General features: G+C 43.6%; 1 long non-coding RNA gene across 4 annotated transcripts; it reads right to left on the bottom strand.

The window, feature by feature from the left end:
• Nucleotides 1-2,398: 2,398 nt before the first annotated feature.
• LOC148224009 (uncharacterized) lies at nt 2,399-24,873 on the bottom strand. 4 transcript variants are annotated; one of them, XR_015803308.1, is made up of 4 exons: nt 24,585-24,873; nt 23,962-24,107; nt 12,854-13,003; nt 2,399-6,635 (listed from the first exon to the last, which is right to left on the bottom strand). It is a non-coding gene; the product is annotated as an uncharacterized LOC148224009 (long non-coding RNA). The 4 variants fall into 4 exon arrangements; XR_015803310.1 differs by lacking the exon at nt 12,854-13,003 and having other exon boundaries at nt 2,399-4,411; XR_015803307.1 differs by lacking the exon at nt 23,962-24,107.
• Nucleotides 24,874-25,092: the final 219 nt, after the last annotated feature.

Below are 25,092 nucleotides of genomic sequence, written 5' to 3'. Positions count from 1 at the left end.
CCTGCACAACTGCCTCCAACCTGAAAGCGAACAACGGTGAGATGGAGACCACTCAGGAGAAAATTGAAGGAGAGGCTCCTCTGCCCTCTTGCCAGATGCCAGGGCAAGGGGCAACAGAATGAAAAGACACATTTGAAACAACTGCTCTGAACAGGATCATGGAGGCATTGGAGCCAGACAATGTTCAAAGCTCAAGGATTCCAGCAATGCTGTAAGGCAGTGCAGTTTTGAACTGGCCTAGAGCAACCCACCCCTGCTCCCACTTCAACTGTGGTATCAAGGCATGCAGATATTTTTTTCTTTTCTTCCCTTTTCCACTTTTCACATTTCTGCATGATTTTAAACCTCCCAAAAGCCTGTTCATCAATTAACAAGAGAAGGAAGGACACACATCATTAATTACATACTGGCCCGTGAAACACAGGACATGGCATAATGTTCTAAAAATAGCAGGAAGGCCTGCCTTGTTTAGGTCAAATTTTATTTGAATTCCCATAATAAAGTCGTTGATATTAAACAATGAAGCGCCACTGTTTAGCCTCAATGGATGTTCCAGACAGATCTGCTATAACTTAATCCACACAACAAAATATAAAGCCAAGGAATGTAAGCTTATGTGAGCGTGAGACAAAATAGTGCTTTAAACTTCTGCAGCATTTATCAACCCAAATTACTCTACAAACATATATTAACTTAAATGCTTCCATCTGTATTGTTATCTTGTATTTTGGTGAAATTCATGAGGTGTTGGGTTAGATGCTGGGCCAAATTGCTGATTGTGTTGGTTTGAAAGTAAAACCAGTGTGAGACTCCAAGTCAGTAATACAATTTAATAGGAGAAAAGAGAAAAAATAAAATACATGCAATAATATAAAAGAAACAACCACCAACACAGTCAGAAATACAACCTGACACCCTGTCAGTCAGGGTGTTGGTAGCAGTCCCTATAAATGGTGGCTGCAGTCCTCCTGGATGACGGATGTGGTTCTGTTGAAGCAGTGCTCGTGTAGAAGGTGCAGTTTTCCTCCGAAGATCCAGCGATGATGTGGAAAAGGTCCGACTTTCCTCTGGGATCCAGTAGAAAGGTCTGCCCTCGGGTCCCAAACCCCAGTTTTTTATCTAGGTAGGAAAGGCTTGGCTCCTGCCCCTGGCTGGGGCATCTCCCAATGGGGTGATGTAATCTTATCAGTCACACAATAGGACTTAATGGCCCATTAACAGAATATATCTTCTGGAGGAAGGATGGGTTGTGAATAGATAATGATGATCATCCCCCGATCTTATCAGATGGCACATCAGCAGAGGATATCTCCCACAGAGATAAGGATCACCACCCCTCCCACATTTTAACAGATGGTGATAGAATACACATTTTTGCATTGTACCCCAGGACACTGATATAGCTCCATGCAGTCAAATGAAGAGATAGGCTGCTGGCTGTCATAGCTGTTCACAGAATTCTACTTTTCTTAAATAGGGATGAGGGAACAGAACTGGAAAAGAAAAGGACCTGTACTGCATGTCTCTAGGTACAACTGCTCTAAACAGCTTTGGCTGTTGAGTGAGTTAGCATATTATTTCTAGATCACTGAGGCATGGATATTAGTGGCATACATACTCCTTGGAATGAGGGACATTCTCTGTCTGAATCTGCTTTTAGGGGAAGTGGAACACAGTGATGAAGGAAGCATAAAAGAATCTTGCTTACACAGAGTTTTCAAGCAGAAAGTAGTAATTTACAGATGAATGTTACAAAAAACAACAACAACAACAAAACAACAACAACAACAAAACAACAAAAAAAAAACAAAACAAAACAAAACAAAAAACAAACAAAAAAAAAAAACAACACCAACCAAAAACTCAAACCATAACTTCGTCCAGAAAACATACTTTTTCTCACATGCATCCACAAAGCCTCCTACCTTCTTTTTCACCCTCTGGAGTGGATTGTGGCTGCCAGAAATACATATTGCAGAGGGACAAAGAAAAAAATTATAGTGGAACTATTAGTGCATATTCATACTTTTGAAACCTGCCCCAGGGGAAACTTTTCTTCTAGCTAGAACACATAAGATCATTTTATTCAAAGCCTCATCTGAAAACATAAATTATGATCTTATCCCATACTAACAGCAATAGAAGCAGCAATGTTCTATCTGTATCTCCATCTTCAACATCAGAAACCAAAGGTACTGTTTTCTAATGTCTCTTATACATCTGAGGAGCAGACGATCTTGAAAGCCGCAGTCTTTTGATCCTACATAAATTGGATGCGTTTGACAATGTCACCCAGAATTTTCACGTCAGTCCAAGGAAAACATAATCTAAAACAGAGGATCATTTTGATTTTCCTCCTGACTCAGCAGAGAAGATAATTATAAACGGAAAATGACGGTTCTTGTGGGTAAATATACCTGCTCTAATCCTTCTGCCAACTGAATTAAGGTTTGCCTGCTGCAGTAAGGCATATGCTAACTTAGCTGCAGGAAAGCTAAGACTCGACAGTTTTCAGAAGTCACTGGTGATCCTTTCAATGTTAAAATTCAGTAATTTAGAGTATAAAAACCAGGGCAAGGGAAAGGAATCTTTCTTCTGCTATTGGTTATAACTCACAGCAATAAGAGAATCCAGTAGCACCACAAGAAACTGAGGCACGTGGGTTCTTTTCACCCACTTTTCAGAATGGCTGTGGTTGGAAAGCACCTCTGAAGACCATCAAAAGCAACACCCCTGCTAAAACAGGTTCATCTAGAACCCACCTCCACATCAAATCCAAATGATTCCTCCTACTGGCTGGTAACATGAAGCAGCTTATTTTCTCAGGTGCTCTTCAGCCTAAACACGACTTCCACCTCTGGAACTGGAAGAATTCCTTATGTCAAGCAAGCACAGACAAGCTATCATTCAGCAGTGATAGCTCAACACTGATTGAAAGTCTCATTCATCAGGGAAAGAATTGCAGGGTTTCTTTTTAAATTAACACAGAGAAAAAAAAGTATTTGTCCAGACACAGTTGCTTTTTCCTTCCTCCAGCAGATGCTAGTTTGAGAGAATTTTAAACGGTTGCCCTTTATGAAATGAATTAGTAATCACAGGCCTGTGCCTCACACACGGCAGACTGGTGACAGGATAAAGTCTTTCACCTCAAAGGCTGCGGTTCAAATTCAGAATAATCCTTAACTTCACAAACACCATCACTACATGATGGGCATTTGATTGTTATCATACAATAAATCAGGTGTTTTTTCCTAACAGAAAAGTATTCATGCCACAGACAACATACTAATTATTGTCAGTAATTAGCAGCACTCTTGGCAGTGGCAGTAAAGAGACCTGTAGAAAATTGCCCATTTGTTCATCCTTTGGGGGTTGTCATCTCAAGGCAGGGGGTCAGGCCCTTCAGTCATTGTGGTGATTCTTGTAGCTCTTTCCCACCCTGGGTACATTTTGCAGATAAGCAGAGTTCAGCCTCCAGAGCTGCCAATCTACACTTTCATTACAGCTAAATTACTTTTGTTTCAAATGCTGGAGGCAACTTTGAATGCCGGCTCTAATTAGATCGTAATTGTTTGGAGATCTGAGCAATTGTGGCAGATTTGGGTGGAGACTGTGGTGGCTTTTAACATTTGCGCAAATAGGTTTCACGATCACAGAATCTGCAGCTGCTTGTAACACTGGGCATTTTCTTTAAAAATTTATACTACTAACCATCTAAGCCAGGCAGGAGAAATTTCGAATTTCAGTGTGCAGAGTGATCTGCAAAATCTTTGTCCAAGTAGAGAGCTTCACATGTCAGGCAGTTTTCACAAGCCCAGGGTGTTTTGGTACAAACAGAAGAAGGTGAGTTTAATTAGGAACAAATATTTTTGTACAAACAGAACAAGGTACACTGACCTAAGCAAGAACCCATAGCAGAAGCTATAGATACACACACACACACATATATATATAAAACCATATTTTCAGAACTATAAAAAGCTACAAAGTAAAAAGAAAATTTCAAATATACATAGGAGTAAATCCCAACATTTAGCACTGGAAGCCTTATCTTTCCTGTAAGAGAAAAATAGTCATGAACAGTTAAGAGACTCCATGCCCTGTTGCTGAATACCATTATTGCTCTTCCTTCGGGAAACCATAGCCCCCCTCAACACTTCGACCCCCTCTAATATAACACAGTCCAGAGATCTGCAGGGAAAGCCTAAGGATCTGAGAGTGAACATTTAAAGGCCAAGGAGCTTCTGCTAGGAGACCCCGTGCTTTCACATAATCTCCTGAGGTCTACCTGTCATAATGACAACATTACCTCTTCATGCAGCTCCAGGGAGTGCTATGCAAATATTGGATTATCTGGTTCAATGGCCAAACAAAAAACAATCATGGCAGAAAAAATTTCCGTTGAATCTACCTGAAATAAAAGCCAAGGGGGTGGTTTGGCTAAGGGAAAGAAAAGGCACACCAATAAAAACACCAAACAAAAAAATACAACAGAGGAGGAAATGTTTGCCTCTAAAATAGTAAATATTTACTATTCCCCATTATTTACTCTGCTCCTGATTTTTTACCTGGAAAGGGAAAACATGCCCACAAAATATTTTTAATGTATTTCTTTTATCCTTTTCTTTGATTTGGGGGAGAATTTTTTTGTAAGAAAAATCACCAAATTTCATGTCATATCAAGGTAAATCTGCTCTCCCTGAGAGAAAACCTACTACTTAGAACACTTGGCTGAGGTCTACAGGAAGAACTGCAGAGGCTGAGCTACAGAGATCTAGTGACCACAGTTTTGTCTAAGAAGAGCCAAGTTTTCAAGTAAGAAAACTCATCAGTTCCATAAAAAATGGAATCAAAAATGTGACTGATGGAATTTTTTTCCTAAAAAGAGGACCAAATGCCATCCTTTGAAGGACGGACAAGCAGCCTCACTTACCATAAGTAGTGACCCCTTCGTTTAGCTCTCCTGAAAGTCCTGCTGCAGTACCCATGAAAAATGAAAGGTAGAGATGGATTCCACTGGTGGCAGTAAGGCCTATGAGATGCCACAGGCACATTTCCAAGAGTTTCAGTAGTTTGTTGCATGTGTGGCTGGCAGAGAGCACATCTTGGAAACCCCTATGAGTCTCAGTGATCCTACTGTTCTGTGAGGACCAGTGGGGTTGGTAGCTGGCTCCTTCACTTCCACAGAATCAGCTAAATTGGATTCAAGAGCTACTGCAACCAAACTGACTTTACTAAATACCAAGAGATACCCCCTACTACATACACCAAAATTAGAATTAAATTTGTTCAGGAGGACAAAAGAGAAAAAAGTTCCTGTGATAAATGTGATTCATGCTAATTAAGTTGTAACTATATTAACAAAATTGTATTTAGATCAATAGAAGACAATTGTTACAGAGTGAGGGGGGAGATGGGTGAGACAGGACAAAGGACATCTTCCAGATGTTAGGAGTCAAAGAAGGAGGGTTGGAAGAAAGTCAAACGAGAATAGTAGAAGGACGTAAGTCTGACAAGCAGCATCTAGAAATAGAAAGTTTTGACCTTGAAATGGGCCAAAATAGGATGATTCCAAGCATGGGACTCAATTAAAGTCTTGTTATGGAAAACATCTGCTCAGTCACACAGGGCGCCTGCGCTACCTGCAGGTCACACCTCGGTCATTGAGGAAGACGATGAGCCTTCATCGGAAATAAGACCCTCAAAAAGATGAGAGACCCCCGAACACATTAGTAGAGCATGCGTTGTACAACACAGTGACGTAGATTTTAGGAATAGAAACTAGGAGGAGTTTTCTAGAAACTTCTGTAGCCTACAGTATATAAGTGGGATTGTTAGCCTGGATGCTTTGGTACGTGAGGAAGGGAGAGCCACTCCCTGTATCCCTGGTCGGGGGGGGGGGCCTCCCCGGTCGGTTTTGCTTATGCTTTATACGAACCTCAATTATACTAAATTACTTACTGCCAAATTTTGTATATTCTTAAATATACGCACTTTGTTTCATCTCCAATACTTTAATTGTCATCTCCAATACTTTGATTGTATTCATTTTGTTACTATTAAAAACTTACTATTAAATTTAATCTTGTTGCTTGATAAATTGGAAAAAATAGAACATCATTCATAACAGTTCCTAAGTCCTTAGACTTCTGCATTTAGCACATACTACAACTGCCACCAGTAAAAATGAGCAATAACAGTCACTAGAAGAAACAAATATGTAAATGGATATACACCAAAATTGAAGCAAAACTTGCTCAGAATGACAGAAGTGGGAAAGATTCAGAAACGTCCAGGTCAATCCCAAATCAATACAGACAAGTCCCCCAGACTTTATTAAGCAGCTGTTGAATATAGCAGGGTCAATGCAAAGAAAGAGAAAAGCTATTTAAATATAGAAAATAGTCAGAAAATTCTGTAAAGCAAACCTCCTTAAGATGTATGATAAACAATCCTCTCTAGGTGGCCACTAGAAGAAAAATAGAAGCATTTGAGAATGGAATTCTCTTGGATGACAAGTCTACCTCAAGTCTAGATGCAGAAACAGAGGAGCAGACCAGTGTAATTTCTCCTCTTCTTCCAGGCTCATGTAAAAGTCAAAGTTTCTTTGTCCCAGTTCAGAACACAGCTATTTGCTGGAATCAGAGAGCACATCAAGAGACATGTAAAGGCAGGTGCCTGTAAAGCCAATCCATGTCTACAGCATGTCTGGCTTTCAAGACACCCTAAAACCTGTACATACATTCATGCCTCACATGGGACCTCACTGCCTCCTCAGCCATGTTCAGCTAGAGACCAGCAGTTGCAAGAAGAACAACATCTGCTCCTCAGAAACTCTGCATATTACAGCTGAAAGCAAGGTACCTGGCTTATTCACCACCACTTCATTATTTTCACTTCTCTGACAGTCAGCTGTATCTGTTCACAGAAATGCACAATGGTTTTGTGCCACACAACTCTTCTTTCAGTAGAGTTAACTCTAGATTTACATCTGTTTAAAATGAATGTGGAAACAACCATAGAGTCCAAACCTTTAAAGCTGAGGTTGAACAATTCATATTTCTGTCTCTGACAAACCTGCAGAAGCACACCATTCCTAGCAAGACGCATTTGTGTGCTCACAGGGAGAGGAAAAAATGAGTGCCTATGTGAACACAGAGACAGATAGTGGTCATCTGACAATGCCAGCCTGAGAGCAGGGCTTGGAGCCAGCAGGCAAATCGTGGTATCTCTGCCCCGTTGTCCCAAACACATACACACGTTGTAATGACTCTAGCACTTGAGGTCCAGGGTCCCTGCACAGCCCAGGAGCAAAATCGGTGTGTACCCTTTGTTCAGACAGTGTGATAGAGCAAAGGAACTCTACCTCTCAGACAGAACCCGGGTAGATGCTGAGGGAGGGAAGAGACAGCACTTGGCAGCTTCCCCTGCTGACCAGCAGCAATGTGAACACCTCAACTCTTCTCATAAGCCATGCCAAGAACACCAATACAACCTGGAAAGTCACTGATATTGTTACTAGCAGCACTGGTACACACACACGGGCTTGGAGCTGGACCCAGTTGCTCCAATTCTTCCCCCAACTACCACCCGGCCACATCTGCAGCAAAACACACCCTTGAGCACGGCACAGGAATACACACGGCCTGCGAGGTGGCGGGCGACACACGGCCGTCCTTGCGGGGGTCAGCATGCCAAGGATCCCCATCCTGTCCTCCGGGAAACCGCGGCGAGCCGACGCATCCCTCGCCTCTGCGGGAATGACGCCAGCGCTCGCACACAGCAGCTACGTACGCCAATTACCGCCACAAAGGAGCTTTTACCGCTCTATTATTAACCTGGGGGCGGCGGGCGCCGCTCCTGCACCCTCCCGCTCCCTCACGCCGGGAGACAACATGGCCGCCGCGCCCCCCGCGGCGGGAGGCGGGCAGGGGGCGGTGCGGCGCGGCCCGCCCGGCGGCAACACCTGCCCGGCTGCGCGGGGGCGACTCCCCCGCAGAGCCGGCGGCAGTGCCCGCCCAGGAATTACGAGCCGGCGGGGGGATGTCGGAGGATTATTGAGGAGCCGAGCGTCGACTCCAATTAGGCTCAACGCGCCCGCCGCCCCCGCGTCGCCGCCACAACAGCGTGGCCGCAGCGCCCCCTGCCGCTCCCGCGGGGAGGGAGGGGGCGGGTTCGCTTCGGGCCTCAGCGATTTCCACATTGGTATCGTAGGCTACCCCGGGCCCCCCTCACGGAATGGTTTGGAGGGCGAAGGCAGCTTAACGACCATCTGTGCTCCGGCCCCCCGCTGTGGGCAAAGGACACCTTTCACTAGATCAAGTTGGTCAAAGCCACCTCCAGCCTGGCCTCAAACCTGCCATGGTTTCCAGGGATGGAGCACCCACAGCCTCTCCGGGCAGCCTGTTCCAGTGCCTTACCACCCTCAGAGTAAAGCATTTATTACTTACATCTAACCCAAACCTATCCTCTTTCAGTTTAAAACTGCCGCCCTTAGACTTATTACCAAGACCAGCAGTGACTGGGCATTCTCTATCCTTCATACAAGCCCCTTTATATGTATTGAAAGGAGTTGAAAAGGTGTCCCTTGGCCTTGTTTAACTCCATGAGGTTCACACAGGACCCCCCTCTAGCCTGTCCAGGTCCTTCCCTTCCCCCAGGCAAATCCACTGCACCCTCTGCTTGCTGTCATCCACAAACCTGCCAAGGCAGCACTGGCCACCACTGTCTGTAGCAACAATAAAGATATTGAACAGTTGCAGTCCCAATACAGACCCCTGAGATCCCTTGTAACCAATCTCCACTTGGACATTGACTGCAAAATTACTGGGATGCAGCCATGAAGCCAATTCCTTATCCAGCAAATAGTGCACTCACCAAATTAATCTCTTTCCAATTTAGCAACAAGGATGTGGGCAAGGTCCTGGCCTGCTTGCCTGTTGCAGATGGAGGAGGATGGTGCTCATGTGCAAGAATGACTGGCTTTGGAAAACATGAGGTTGTTACCCCAAAAAGCTTCAGCTGGAGCACTTGACACTGGCCAGAGCCACCACTGGCCAGGGCACAGCTGGGTCTGTGGGTACAGGGTGGCCAGCCCCCAGCAGCATCTATGCTCACTCCCTCTATCTGCCTGGATGAGAAGAATATGTTCCCCTCAAGTCACTCAGCAAGTAATGAGCGGCAGCAACAGCCATTACAGCAGTATAAATCCACGGGAAAGGACTTTTCTCCTCCCTTTTCCAAGATAAAAATCTCAGAACAGCAGAGGTTACATCGTTGACTAGGCTATTAAAATTATATTTATGAGGTAATCACTTATTTTAACTGCCAGCTACATAAAATCTATCATGAAAAAAAAGACTCAGGGAATTTTATGATTTACATTTTCTTAAACCTATGTAACAAATCAATTTTTCAATTCCTCCACCCAAAAATACATCATAAGGAACAGAGAAAGACAGAGGCAGCAAATGGACAGTTGAATCATCTCCCATGCAGGGCTGCAGGGGCTCTTCTCTGTTTCTCCAAAGTCCCTCCTGTGCACAAGAATGGCTCTTTAACTGGGGCTAGGGAGCAGGGGATGCCTTGTGCAGGTCTGGTGAACCAGAGCTGTTTTGCAATGAAATACACTGCTTTGTGCAGTGAAAACACCTTCATTTCTGCAGGAGGGTTTTGGCAAGGTAAGAGCAGCACTCTGGCACTTGCACCAGGCCAGCCCATGGTGAATGGGAAGGGGCGAGAAAGTTTCACTCAGGATCCTTCTGGGAGAGAGTCAGGACAGGACTCTCCTGGATCACTTTAGGTCTAGTGGAAAAGATGTTCTTAAGGAGGCTCTGCAGGCTCAGTGCAACACAGAGGCTGTGCCAGAGAGGTGATGGTTTTCCATAGAGCAACCTCTGAACACACATCTGCAACACTGCCCAAGTGTAGATGTTGCTTCATAGCAGCACACCCACACGATTCCTGAGCACCTCGCCCTGCTCCTGGCACAGGCATTACACCTCTGTGCTTCCACACAGGGATAGGGTGGTGGAAAGTTGTTGAGGCACATAGGTGCAGCCCCACGGGAGGTCACCAGCAGAGCAAGATTTACAGGCAAGATTTTGGGCAATGCTTCAGTCTACACTAGATCACTGACCATGTGCAGCTTGTTTGTAGGTTGCGGCTTGGAATCTTCAGCCTACAGAAAGCAAAGAGAGGGCAAGGCAACAGTGATGACAGTAGGAGTTAAAGACAATTCCTCCATCCATACGTCCACCCCTGTTACCACATGTTTTGTCCTGGTTTCCACTATTCCTCCTTTATCCATAAATACACTCAGCGCGATGCCCTGAGCCGTCAGACTTTGTATGGATGAGTTACAAAATAACCAAGTAAAAGGCAACAAATTAAAACAAACACATGGCGTATCTTGCCTCTCTGAGGATCTGGTAACCTTTGGATCTTTCCCCTCAACTCCTCTGTAGAAGGTATGCATAGTGAACTGCTCATTGTTTCTGGATAAGAAATTCATCTTAATTCAGTAGGCCCACAGAACTTGAAGTTTCCTATGCCACATGCTTGATCATACTTTTAAATTTAAATTGAAAGAAAACTGTCTCCCAACTATGCTAATCAGCTATTTAGAGTGCCAGAACGATAATGGTATTTATTCAGTGTTCTCAGTGTCAGAGCATATTTTTTTCTTTTTGGAAAGCGTTCAGATTACTTCTTGTACTTTTAAAAAAAGGTTTTGTTATCCTTTTAGTTTCAGAAGAGCTTCCTGAATATACTGTGTAGGTAGCAGCATGCTGGAGAGCAAGAACTTTTGATTTCAGTATTACTAAATCAGTTTGGTATTTGTGGTAAAAACATGTCATTTGCACGTGTCCGCTTACATGTAAGCATCCAAATATTCCAAGCAGAGTTTAATGCCTGTGTGGCAGCAGGGCTCTACAGGTTGAATGCGTCCTGCAGGGACAAGGCAAGGAAATGATGTGTTCAGCATGTGGTAGATTGTGCCATCAGTACATAGTGGTGGTGGAGTTCTGTCATTAATAAAAGTATTTACAGTAGGTGAACCTACTTCAGGTATCAGACAAGAAAAAACCTTCTTTCATTCATTCCTACTTCTGCTGAAATGTACATTTGTCACAAGACAAACTTGGTTGTTTTAAAGGCATACTAAATCCTTGCAAAGGAGGATTTCATTCTGGAGAGAGGAAAATTGAGCAATACAGCTGTATATGTCATAGAGCAGAGCATATAATGACTCACTATTTATCAACAAAGACATAGCCATAAGCAGGATGTGATGGTCTGGGATGGGCTGATGTCACAGCAAGGAGTGGGAAGACAAGACAACGAGACCATTATGACTATCTTTAACTACATAGTACAATCAGATACTTTATTACTATTATTAGTTACTGCAATTCTGTAATTCTACACACTACTCCATCCATGTGCAAAGTTGTGAAAAATTTATATAGTAGATCATTAATTTTTCTTACAAATTCCTTCCCATTTAGTTTTTCTAAGAGATGTCTAAACTGGGCAGAGAAGTTTTGGAAGAAAAGTGCTGAAGTTATCCCTTATGGGAACAAAAAAATACCATATAAACTGCGCAATCTATTCAAAAGAATGAATCAGCCTCCTGGAGAAAGAGTAGTTCAAAACATAGGACTAAATGAAAAAACCTCCTCATATTCTTTTCATTTGCTTCTCTTGTTCTGCATACTTTGGGCTTAGACTTTCAATCTTTTCTTTGCAATCACAGCAGCTGGAAACTTACTTTTTTACAATGGAAAATGAGAATCCAGTTTAATCACACAAATCCCAGAGCTAAAGCTTCAAGGAAAGTTCTTTCCCCTTCAGCTTGTGATTTGGCAGTGCTAAAGGTATAGCCAGACAGTTCTGAGCCTTAGAGGGACAGTCCATAAGAGGTAAGCATTTAATAAGCAACCTTTGGCAATACTAATGGGCTCCATAGGAGCAAATTTTCACCCCTTTAAGAAGAGCTAGATGAGAAGTACAAACTAATTATTTTCTTTTCTTCTTCTCAAATAACGTAGTAGAAAAATGAAGCAGACTGTAAAAGCAAGCAGGGGGAGTATACATATCTTGCAAGGCTTAGCCCTTAAGGAAAGAGGCAAAGGGCTGTCCAGAGCCACTCTTCTGCCTTTGGGGAAGGGCTACCCTCAGCCTTCTGCTCACGCACCAAACCTGGCACACAGAGGTCCTAACATAGCTCCTCTCCTGCCTTTGCTGGGGGTCAAAAAACCAATTTCAGTATCTGGCCAAGTTCCCTGCAGGCTATCACCTTGGTAGAACTCCTTAACCAGGGCCAAATCGTGGCTCATACTCAAATGAGCAGTCAAACCATAGGGAAGGTTCTCCCAGTCTGTCAGGGACCCAACTCTTAAAGACTTGTGGGTGTTTGTCTTCCAAGTGAGTGAGGTACAGTCTATCTGATGAGGAACATTATCAGCTGTAAGTAATTTGTGCTCATTGCAAAAATCTAAATGAGGTTATTACAAATCGCTTTTTCAATTAATTTCTCAACAATTTTTTTAGATGCTACCGTTATCTTTCATATTAATTTCTATAAGCTGTTTCCAGTTAGGTGGCTGATATAGATGAAGAAGTTAAAAACCAGTAACTCTTGGGAGGAGGTGGATACAGAAAGTCTATCAAATCACACTGTGCAATAATCATGATTGAAACAGAACAAAATCTTAGCTGCTTTTCATCCAGTGACCTAGAAATCGGCAGCCCCATAAGCTTTAAAGCACAACTTGTCAATACAGTAAGTTTCTCTCTCATACATGACCCCAATGACATTCCCAAAAGAAAAATAAATCACAAGCCTAACCTTGGGAGAGCACTCTGAATTCAATGGTCAGCGCAGGGCATCGGGGGGAAAGAAAACGTCTAATTTTTCTCTTGCCCTTTCCTTCTGCAAGCCCACACATCCTTCCATTCTTTCCTTTCCTTGGGTATTATTTGCTGGAACAACAAAAATCTGTAAAACAAAAGCCATTTTTATTGACTTCTGGAACCACATATTACATCTGCCCCAAGCTTTTCAATTAATCAGCACATCTCTTTATCACACCCCCTATAACTCTACTTAATAAGTCACCGGCAACAAAATCTGTTTCACCATGCCTTCCCCCAAACTTCCCTATCCCATCCAATTGCATACTGGCACCATTAGCTCTGAGCAGACCCTTAGGGCATTACATGGGGGAAATAGGGAGCAGAGAATTTTCCATTGAGAAGTGTTTTTAATCTGCTTGATTTCAGCACAGGGATTGCTTTATGCAAGGGGTACCTGGCAACACTTTCTGTGCAAACCAAGGGAAGCTGTAGCAGTGCACCGAAGCAGGTCTGTCCCAGTCCCTCCTGAAACACTTGGTCTGGTTGGCAGGGTGGGCATCCCAGGACTGGGGGCGGCACAGGGATTGTCTTCCTCTGGTTTCAGTGAATTTTGTTTCATGAAGCACCTGGGCTGTTTCACAGCACACGTTCCCTTCCCTCATATCCTGTCCTGGCATCAGGAATGTGCCCCAGCCAGCAGAGAAAGCAGCTGGTTTTCTCCCCGCTGAAAAATTAACACGTGGTAGCACAGCACACATCCCCAGGTAACAGCACTCCCGACCTCTGCAAGTGCAATGATCTGCTGTGAGGGCACAAACTGCTGCCTGCATCTGCCCTGCAGGAAAGCAGCAGGCACACGAAATGAGGTTTTTCCTCCTTTTCAATTTAACAGTCTCTTGGTACTACTCAGGTAATTATACCAGTGTGTCTCTTTTGTAAGCTTTTTTTATTGTTCTTAATATTCCCCCTGGCAAAGAACTAAGGAAAACATCCATTTTCTAAAAGCACTCTGGCATAAGCTGGCCGCCAGTGATGTAATGTGGCCATCCCTGAAGTCCAGAGTGTACAACTATAACCAAAATGAAGTTATTTCTTGTTTCCAGAACAATTTATTTAGCACTGCTAAGAAAGGTCTGTAGAAGAGAAAACGTACACTGAACCGCCTTTTTTTTTTTATCCATGAGCACAAGAAAACATTTTTGAGGGTCTGTTCTGAAAGGTGTTTTGGTAAAATGCTTACCCAACAAAACTCAGTGTCTGCTATCTGGCCTTTACCAGTGGAAAAATGCATATTCTCAGCCTTGATGCTTCCTGCAGTAGCTTTGGATTGGTGATGAGGACAGTATTTTCACCCCAACAAGTCATTTATCAGCAAATGATGGACAAAAGGGTTTTGAAGTAAAAGAAGCACAGCAAAGCAGCATTATTTAAAGTGAACGATGGCCAGTTTTGAGATGTCCAGTAAGATAACAATACAGGGTTTTTTTTACTCTTCTCTTAATAGATGTTTGAAATTTCAGGAACCAGTCCTTCCAGTACAAGTTAATGCTAAAAAATAAAAAGCATCAAAGGGCTCAAGCTATTTGATTGCCAAAATATCTAATTTCACTCTTCTGAATGAAGCTTTTCTTTCAGATTTTAAACAAACCAAGCTGATCAAGGTTAATATATTTGAATAAAACTTTTAAACTATAACAGCTTAATGTGACCAGAAATAGTATTCTATGGTACCAGTACATTCTTAATTATTTTTGTTTTCCCTTTTAATAAGCAGATTTCTCCTGCTCTTATAAAGTGCAAATAACTCTGGTGAAGTGAAATGAGCCTACTTCTCTTAACAGTACAGCCACAGATTTGCCATCTCTTTAGTGTTCACTCCAACTTTTAGAACTGTTCCTCTGAACTCATCCCGTTCATTAAAACACTTTCCAAAAAGCCCAGGCAACTCCCACACCTCATCCTGTGGCATATAGATTGGCCACTCTGAGGGTTACTGACATGTTTGTAAACAGCCCCTTGGGTATCTTCACCATCAAATTGTTTTGGAAGACCCAGGACCAGCTGGGAGATGTGAATTCCCCCTATCTCAAAACTGCTGTGAATGAGTCTCACAGCATAGGAATTGGGTATTGACCCATTTGTAAATGAGGATTTACAGTGACTTTATAGCTCCCACAAGTCCTTACATAGTCTTGGGAGCACATATGGCTGGTGTAGCTGCTGCCCTGGAATCTGCAGGTGAAATTACACCCAGCCTCTGGAATCCATCCCACTGCTCCTCTGATCTATCCAACCACCTGTCCATAGCCACTCTCCCCTACACAAATGGCACCGAGTCTCACCCATAGCAATTGAGAAATGGCACTGCCTGTTCCTCCAGTCTTCCTGTTGTGCCACTTATGAAACAAATTACTGCCTTACATAGGGCTCTCCATCTTAACTCTTGGCTCACACTCCCTGGCAAGTCTCCAGTGTGCTGCTGTTTGGTCTGGTTTACACTTAAATACACTGTCACTTTCTGCCTATTAGGAGAGCATCTCCTTCAGTTCCAGTTAACTCTAAGGGCACACAGGTACATGGAGAAGTTACTGTAAACAACCACACAGCCTAAAACTCCTTCTCTCCCCTTTCTGGGACCCCTTAACAAGAAGTTAATTTCCTTCACACTTACTCAAGAATTTTTTCTTTACTAGTCTCCCAGGCTTAATGCCACATGGTTTGTTTCCACAGTAGCAGGATACATTGGAAGTCAGCCCATCCCATTCCATCCATGCCAGTAAAAGGGCTCAGCACCATCAGCTTTTACTCTGAGGAGCACCCTCATTCTGAGCCATGCTCATCCAAGGTGTGTCCCATCTACCCTCTCCCAGAGGTTTTTCTAGATGGTGGAGCTGCTCTGGTAGTGATACCATCTTATTCATCACATGCAGTGAGTTTTCAGTCAATCATTCAGCATAGAAGAGCCTGGATGTGGGTCCACACTGCACAGCAGTGCTGTGCTGCTGTATTTTGGCTTTCCTCTAGGACACATACAGCTCCATCCTATCAAAGTTACATTGCACCTAAAGCATCTCCTGCAGCAGCCCTGAGGGCTGGACTGTGGTCAGCAACCAAACACCATTTTTCCTGGCGTTTTACTCCACAAACACATTTAGGTTTGACCTGCATTTAAAACCAACAAACAAAACAGCAAGGAAGAATCACTATTTAGGCTTGTTAAAGGCTCAGTAGTGTTTCCTCCTCTTAGCTGATTCTTAGATTTTTTTTTAAAAGAAACCTCTGGTAGGTATAATGGGTTTAAATGCTCTATTACCCCTTTATATTCTTTCTCACCAAGTTCTTGTGGAATACATGAGTCTTTAGGCACTCAAAATGCTTTCAGCCAACAGTTGGAAAACAGCCTTTGCTGAACTGCATTTTCTATATAATTTGCATAAAAATACAGTTCAATTCTCACTATATGCTGCAAAAATCTGAGTCTTTTATTTCCATTAAGTTGGAAACTGTCCATATTGCCATATGTAGCCATTTTATCTTTCCTTGTTCCTTTCTTATAAAGCACAGTCCTTGATGCCAGCTTGCTTTATGCTTTTCCCATTCACAGGGAAGTGAAAAAAAACCCAGCATGATTCCTGAAGAGACAGCAGCAGAGCAATAACTTTGCTTACAATCCAGAACAGCAAAAATTCACCAAATCTAACCATTTAAGCCACACTACTACAAAAACAAGCTTCAAACTCTGTATTTTCCTTGTGACTACTGGTTTGCAAGTAGGCTCTTAAAATATAAGCGATAGCAGTTTCCCAATGTCTCACAATGTGGGGTGTTTAAAACAAATATTTCATATTCAGTCATTTAACAAAACAGAGCTTCCTATTTCTGGCTTTAGGTGATACATTGTACTTAAAAATCTGTTTGACAGTGATGCACTTCTGGCAGCAAAGTAGGATATCTGCAAACATTTGCAATAATCTGGTATAAAGTTGGTTCCCTTGCTGTTCAGGCTGATTTCATTCATACAGACAGATCACAGCATCACCTTTAGCAAAATTATAGGAAAGATAAATTCATCCCTTTTAGTTTGTGTTTACAGAGCCATACATTTTTTATAGTTCTACAGGCAGAGATTTCTGTTTAAAACAGCATTTTTCTGGAGAAGACTACAGCACCATCACATTATTTCAAGGTGATTATATATAAATTGAATAGATAATTCAGAAGGCAGCCCCTTGTACTCATCATGATGAGTGAGAGCAATGATACACTGAGTGCAAAAATGCTGAAATTACAAGAAGAGTTGTTTTTACTAATTGCACCAATTTTGGTCTGAATGCCAATTTTGTGTCCAGCTTTACCATCAACAGATTGTACCAGTTCCTCAAATAATCCCATTTTCCCTGTTTTTACACATCCAAGAGCACCCACTGCTACTTAGGAATCATTAAGTCTAGTCCCATGTCTTCCCTTATGCCTTGTCTGCACGAAAAAACTAATTATTTAAGACTTAAAAACATCTGACCTCTTATTTCTTTGTCTTGACCACACTGCAACACTAGAACAGAGCTCAGAAGAAAACACTTTCATCTGACTAATTTCATTTTAATATCCTTACTCTGCTTCACAGAGCCAGGGTTAGGGGTGGGAAGGGGGGAAAGTGGGGTTGAGGTTTTTTGGTTTTTTGTTGGATTTTTGGGTTTTTTTTGTTTTTAGGGAGGCAGAAAGATGCTTCCTGAACATAACCCAGTGCAGCTGGAAAAAGCAGGGGCTCAGTTCAGCACTGTGCACATGTCCAGGTATGGGGTGACATTGATTCTGGCAGCATCACACAGAGAAGTCTGCTTAGTTTTGGACAAGTTTCTGCCAAATGACTGCAGTGTCCCTCGCATGTCTGCAGGGGAGCCCCCATCTCCTCGCTGCTGCCCTGGGCAAGCCACCAGCAGGCACAGGCAGGGAGGTGAGCTCTAGGAAGCCAGTATTCCCTTGTGCTGGGAAGGGGAACAGCTGAGCAGATAGAGAGGGCACCACCACTTTGGAAGAGTGGAATGGTTGGATGGGGAGGGAGGAAAATGTTATTTCTTGAATGAGTCACCTCGAGCTAAAGCCTCTGGGTTGTATACAGCAGCTGAGGCTGGTACGGTCACTCAGGGAATAATAAAGGAGATGCCAGCTCCCGTCTGAACTCATTTTTTATTCTGGCACTTAGGGAACTCACTCATCTCAGTAACTCTTTGCAGCTCTTGTTTGCCACATATGCTGGGTGAGGGCTGCCTGTCCAAGAAAGACAGACACCTCCCTACCAAACGGGGAAACAAAGCCAAACCCAGAGGAGAGAGGTTTAGTTATGGTGTTTGTTTTGGGATTTTCTATCTCAAGTGCCTGTACAAGTCACTCCCTGCTCAGCAAACCCTTCCCTCCTAGACTTTCACTCAGGCACAGACTCACACACAGGAGACAGGGGGAAAGATAGACTTTACCCATGCCAACTCTAAATTCTCATTTGCAAGGAAAATAGCCATTTGCCCTCTCAGGCAATAAACAATCATTATGTTTTGGGGGGTTTTCTTGCTGCTGTTCAGCAGCCACCTACTTTCTCTGTATGCAAGAGCCAGCCCTGCCTTTTAACACTTTTCATTGTGTCATATAAGAACCAGCAATCTCACCCAGAACCTGTCCAGCTTCAGCAAATGATGCTTGAATCCAGTGACACAGTGTGAACAGGAAGCTGCAACCAGTGCCACTTGGCTCCACTCATTTTGGCATACTGGAGTCCTGTGGGCAATGTTCTCACTGCTAGTACATTTTTAATTTTTTAAATAGAAACATAAGTGAAATAGCATCCAAACAGCAAAGCTTTCCAAGGAGGCACATTGCCAGTGCTCCTCACTGGCCAAATTGGGCAGAGGAGTGGGAACATCCCCTCAGCAGCAAAGGCACTGTGATAGGCAGAGGCTGAATGAGGTGGATTTCTCTGAATAATCACAGGTGAAAGTGGGGACTTGTAGAAAAGTAAAAAGAAACAAACAAACAACCTCCCCCCCCAAATGATCAACCAAAAATACCCCAAAAACCTTAAAACCAAACAGAAACAGGACAAAGTATATAAAGGAAGCTGTATGGTAGTAGTAAGAGTTATACTGAAATTCTGTCTTACTAATGCCATCATCTGAGTTTTCCTTTCTGCTTCCTTCAACACCTATCAGTCATCACATCCTTTTGCTGATCTTCAGCTGCTCATCCTCAAGCAAAATCTCACATGGTTAACTACTGGGAACAATCCCATCCCAGTAAAAGAGAGCTACTAATCTTAGTAAGAGTTAGCACCTAAATTACTATTTCAGGACTAGGGCCCTGGCACATGAAGCCTCCCAGGCAGCATCTGCCACAAAACTGTTCAGCATCTAAAGAGACCTATACAAATTGTTTAAGCAACATTAAAACCAAGCAACAATAACCCACTGGATTTGTGCCTGGTTGCACAATGCCAGGGCTGGAGCCCTTGCCCAGCCTCGCTACAGCCCTTGGGCTTGGGGAGCACCAGCCCTTCCCAGGGATTAATTGATGGAGCTTTTTAACTTTGCCTTTATTATCAAACACCATGGGTGGGGGTTTTATTTAAATGTGTTAATTACTTGTGTGTTGTAATTGCAGCACAGCTACAAGCTCATCTTGGATTTCTGCCACACTGATGCACATGGCCTCCATTTAGCAGGCTTACCTGCATGCTGGCCATCTCCTGGAAACTGAGTGGGTAATGTGAACTTCAGAACAAAGGAGCCACAAGAGGCTTTCTGGTCACTCAAAAGTGAGCAGAAAGCATTCTAAGAGTATTTTGAATCTACATTTTCAAGAGAATGAGCAAGATCCATAAGTGTACTATACCAGCAGAATGAAAATGGCCTTAAAAGAGGTTATGCCAGACACATCACTAACCCTAGACTCTAAAAAAACACGATATAAAAATACAGAAATCATTCACAGAGAGAGCAACAGAGCGAGAAGTTGAAGCTCATCTTGGGTACTCACATGTGTTTGTGCCCAACAGGTAAGTCACCCCAGTGCATTGAGGGGGCTGTCTCACATGCTGAGACACAGTCCACAATTTCCATAATGGTAAAAGGACAAAGTCCTTCCTGGATGAGGCCTAAAGTGACTGTTCAGCCTCAGAAACAACAAGCAGCTAAACCAGATTTTGTCACAGATCAGCGTTTAGCAAGTAACATAGGCAACAGCATCATCCACATTTCTTTTTCACATGACAGACTTCTTCATAAGAGTGAAGAAATGTACATTGAGTAATTACTCCAGCTGTAGTGTGCTGACTTTGTCAGCCATGATCTAGATCCCTGAAACCTCCATGCAGAGTGTTTCAAGCTTGTTGCCCTGACAGCCAAAAGCAGGAACACACAAGGGATGCCATCGGCAAGGAAGGGTGAAGGAGGTAGGGATGCTACTCCCTGGTGGGATGAGCCTGCAATTCCCATAGCTCCAGCCTGCACAGATGCTCACCTCCTCTCCTCCACACCATCCTGGACTACCAGGCTTACATCTCATCTCCAGCACTTAAAGGTGGGAGAAGATCCTTCACCTCAGAGTGAGATCTGGCCTCCTTTACTTGTGTGTCATGCTCCCACCAGCTAATTGTGGGCTGGGCAGTGACCTGGCAGCTTGGGGAAGCATAGCTTTACTATTAAAGGCACTAAGTTGAAAGGCTGTATCTTCTTGTTTCGCTATCCTTCCTTCAGATGAGGATATTTTTAAAGTTTGGGAAAGGATTCAAGTCAGATGAGGAAAAAAAACCAAACAATCCAACCATTTCCAGGCATATTTATAAAACAACTAGTCTTTTTTTTTTTTTTGCTTACTGGTTTGTTTTTACACAGGCTGTGCTTTCATAAGTGCATCTTTTTGCTTGTTTTGAGGGTTTGTTTTGTTGTGGGTTTTTTTCTTTAAAAGGAAACCAATGAAAAAAATCATCCTCCTAGTGGCTAGTAATTTTCAGGTTAGATAGGAGGTAAAATTAGAAGCAATGATACAACTTTTTGGAGGGCTTACAGAAACAGAAGTGCTGCTCATTTCAGCTGTTGCATGGCTGTGCATTTGTGGCAGGCTGTGGTCTTGCAAACCACACGCAGACCTAACAGCCTGTATTTTTGGTATGTAACTGTAGATCATATTCTAATGCTCTGCCTTCCTCTCCAGAGCTGTTAAATGGAGCCAAGAGGATTTTTCTGCCACTGACTGGATTCATCAGAAAATGGGCAAGATATACTTGGGATAAAGACTAAAATTCCCACTCCAGTTTTTTATGTTGGTCCCTCCTGCAGTGTTCAATGCACAGACTTGCTTTTCTGGGAGGCTTGCTGACGAGTAGGTTTTCTGCCCCAGCCATTAAGCACATCTGACAGCAAGGAAGGACCTACAGCCCTGTAGTCCCTGGGGGAAGGCCACACAATGGTCCAGCTGCCCTTACACAGATTTTTTTCAACAAAGCAGCCAGTCATCCCTTTTTGTGGATTTGCCCCCCACCTGAAGCAGCTGCACAGGACACCCCAAGCCCATGGCTCGGGGGGTGCCCTCAGCCACCACACTGTGCCTGGTTCCTGCCACCCTAAATGCTCTGTCAAGGCTTCGGGCAACCTTCGACTGTCTTTGATGAACATTATACACATTTTCTGGCAATGAATCCCTGCTGTGACAAAAAATACAAAACAAGGGAAATACAATTGCATAGGTTGTTGTTTCAGCTCAGGATAATGACTCCAGCAGCATCTGCAGGCTGACACACTTCTTAGATTAATGCCACTTTCAAGAATGTGGCTTGATTTTTCTTTTTAACATTTTCCTTTACCAACAAGCCCCTCACCTTAGCACCAAATAATTGACTCTGCCTTGAAATACTAGAGCTTGTCATAATGCTTTAAATGTTGGGCTGCACCTCTCCCAAAGCCAAGGGAAGCAGCCAAGGAGACACGAAGGCCTCACCTGCCTGTGCCATGGTAGGTTTGGGTGTGCTGGACCACCAGATGCCCTGGTGAGGACAAGCAGCTCCTCACCACTGCTCCCAGACTTGACTGCTCAGGCTTCCCGAAACGTATCAAAGCTCAAGGGTTTCCCCTGGATGTGCTTGGTGAAAGGATAAATGGGAAGCACTTGCTTGTCATCCAATTCCCCACAATGCTAGGCCAGAGAGTTCTTCATTGATTTCTTCCTTTCTAAAACTTTTTAGTATTTTAATCAGTAATTTGAACACGCTTTTAGTTCACTGGTAAAAGTGACCAAGTGCAATCACAGTATAACAGAACCTCATGTTCATTTTCAACCACACACCAACCATCTTCCCATGCAGAAGAGAACCCACATCAATAAAAAATCATCATGACTACAAACTACCTTACCACTTTCTCCAAAGAGATATTTTTTCAGTGGTATTTTAAGCACCAAAAAGAAAAAAAAAAAAAAAAAAAAAAAAAGGAGAGGAAACTCTTTAAAGTCAGCAACAGAAAGGTAAGATGTTCAGATAAACATAAACATGATGGCACAATTTTCTTTCGTCTTCTTTCTATCAAATCTAAAAAAATATTTTTTAATTGATTCTTGAGGCAGTTTTTGAAGCTCAATAAATGCTTCAGAAATCAGTTGGGAGTCCACAAATGTTAATAGTATTTAGCTCATTTCAATAAAAATGGCCTCATTAACACACCAGCTGCTAAAATGGGTGATACCAACTGTGTCCTTCTGCCAGCCTGCAGGGAAGCATTCCTACTTACTACTCAGTTTTGCTTTAAGAGACCATTTAGAAAATATACCCATTTTACGGTGTGTATGCATTCAGACAATAATTACTTCACTACTGCTCTACCCCCAAAAATGGTTTTAAAAGTCCCTGGCAGCTTTTCCAACAAGCTGAGCTCAGGCTGGCTTTCTTTGAGAATATTTTGTCCACAGGCTAGTAAAACCTCATTTGCTTTCCCATCCATCAGCACAGAAGGGGCCAGGTGAGCACTCTGCCTGTCTGAGGCAAGAAGTTTTTTTTTATGGCTCTACTAGGTGGAAATACATCTTTGCTCAACTCTGCTGCTGTCACGCCACAACCACTGGCTGCAGCTCCCTGGACTGTGCGTAAGCACCCAACCTCCAGCTCCAAAATTTGAAAGTCACATTGCAGTTAGCACAAGAGCATGCACCTGCTGCCTTTACCCACCTACACGAACTAAGGATGACCCACGTCTTGGCTTTAGAAACATTTTTTCAAGTAGCGTTTATGCATCATGGTTAGATTTCTGAGACTCTTGGAATGAAAGACATTAGAAGCTTTCAGGAGTGGGGTGATGCCTGTGTTTGAATGGGCACAGTATCCAATCCAGGTTTGGGGCAGGAATAATGTCTGGAAGCTCATTTTGAACCTTAATTTGCTGCTTTAGGCTCCTTAACAGCAACAACTGTTGCTTCCACCCTCCTGCCCAGCTGTAGCAAACTGAGGGCTTGAGACACCGCTATGGTGCACTGAAGACACACTAACAGTAGCAACATTAATGATGTGCCAAATTAAACCATGTCATTAGGCCACAAGGTAAGTAGCACTGTACAAGTATTTCCAGAGAAAATGCAGGACACTACTCAATAAAGTACTGGTCAAGTCAAGGGCATTGGCAAAACCCAACTTAGAAATGTCACCAACAAGTTGTAACACCAAAAACTTCCACATCTAATATGTATCTCCAGCATAAAACTGCATTAATAATTCAAGATCCCAGCTCAGGAAAAAAACAACCCACTGGCCTTTAAGAGTCAGGTTTTGATTCTCAGATGATGGGAATGCCTCTTCCTCCTGCTTACATTTGTAGCTGTGCTGCCAGCAAGCTGTTCACGCAGTTAAATGGCGCTGGATGTGCCAAGCAATAGTCATTTTACCCAAACCAACTTGGATAGCAACACACATGCCAGCCTGCCTGCAAAGTCCTGTCCCCTCTCCATGGCAGACAAAAGTAGCGTGTGACTGGCTGTGGCACAGGTGTCCCCCAGTGCAAGCCCAGAGGAGAGGCTGGCAACCACACCATGAAACCCTTTTCTCACTGTTTTAGAGCATCCCAAAAGCCTTACCATGATCATTCTATCCCATAAGAGCCAGCATAGGGGCTGTGAAATCCTTGTCTTGCTCATATACACCTTTCATCACAGAGGGAACTCAGCCCCCCATGGCTGAAGAGCAGTTGTGCAGGATGCAACCTTAAAAAGTAGGCCAGAGTCTGCAAAAGGTAGAGCAATGATAAGCAAAACCAAGCAGCAACGAGGAGCCACAGCAGCAGCAGGTCCTACATGTGGCTACCCAGAAGCTGGGCCCACAAGTCCTTGTCATCCTGCAGCTCCTATCCTGGATGCTGGCCCTGCAGGATGCAGCTCAGACACTTCAGTGCAAGGATCTGAGTCCATATTGCCAATGGAAGTGGATTTAATCTAAAACATGAGCTGCCAAATGGGCTGATTTGGCTCTCCCACCTCATGCTGCAATGGGAAAAAGGGAAAAGAGAAAGCAGGAATCTGTTTGAAGCAGCACAATCCATTGGACCATTTCCTGAGCCCCTCGTGCAAGTAGAATCAGTGTCATATGACACTGCTCACATCAGCACCCTGCTGGGTCAGAGGCACAAGAAAAGCCTCCCATTCCAGCACCCTCAGACCCACCACAGTTTCAGGCTCTGGCAAACACCAGAGAGACATCCTACCTGCATCCCAGATGTGCCCCAGCCTCTGAGAAACTTCGCCAGTGAAAAGACAAAGTAAGTGCTTCAGCTCAATGCGCTGCCAAAATTTAGGCTAAGTACCACGCTCTAGAGCACAGAGGGGACTAGAGAGAGAAACATGTCCTGCAACCACGGTGAGTACAGGGCCAGCAAATCCCATCGGTGACTCTGTGAAGCCCCGACTGCTTGGTGCCTTCCAGTGCAGATCTGACTGCTGTTCCCCCTTGTGCTGAAATGAACCCCACAGTCCTGTGTCAGGCAGTGTGACAGCACAGTGTCTGTCACCACCCCAGGCAGCCTGTGCAAGGGAGATAGAGGCATCAGCCCCTCCCACAGTGATCAGAGGTTCCAAAATTACTGCCTGTCAGAAATTAGTCTCAGGGCATCTCAAGTTCACATATAAAGCATTACTAAAGAGAAAGTGAGACAGACCACAAGCAGAAAAAGCCACAGGAAGGCTGAACAGGTTATAAATACCCAGTTCTTCTGT

The sequence above is a fragment of the Sturnus vulgaris genome, chromosome 4 (assembly GCF_052056855.1).
Source record: "Sturnus vulgaris isolate bStuVul1 chromosome 4, bStuVul1.hap1, whole genome shotgun sequence".
NCBI classification, from domain to species: Eukaryota; Metazoa; Chordata; class Aves; order Passeriformes; family Sturnidae; genus Sturnus; species Sturnus vulgaris.
This window is presented reverse-complemented; position numbering and strand designations above follow the sequence as displayed.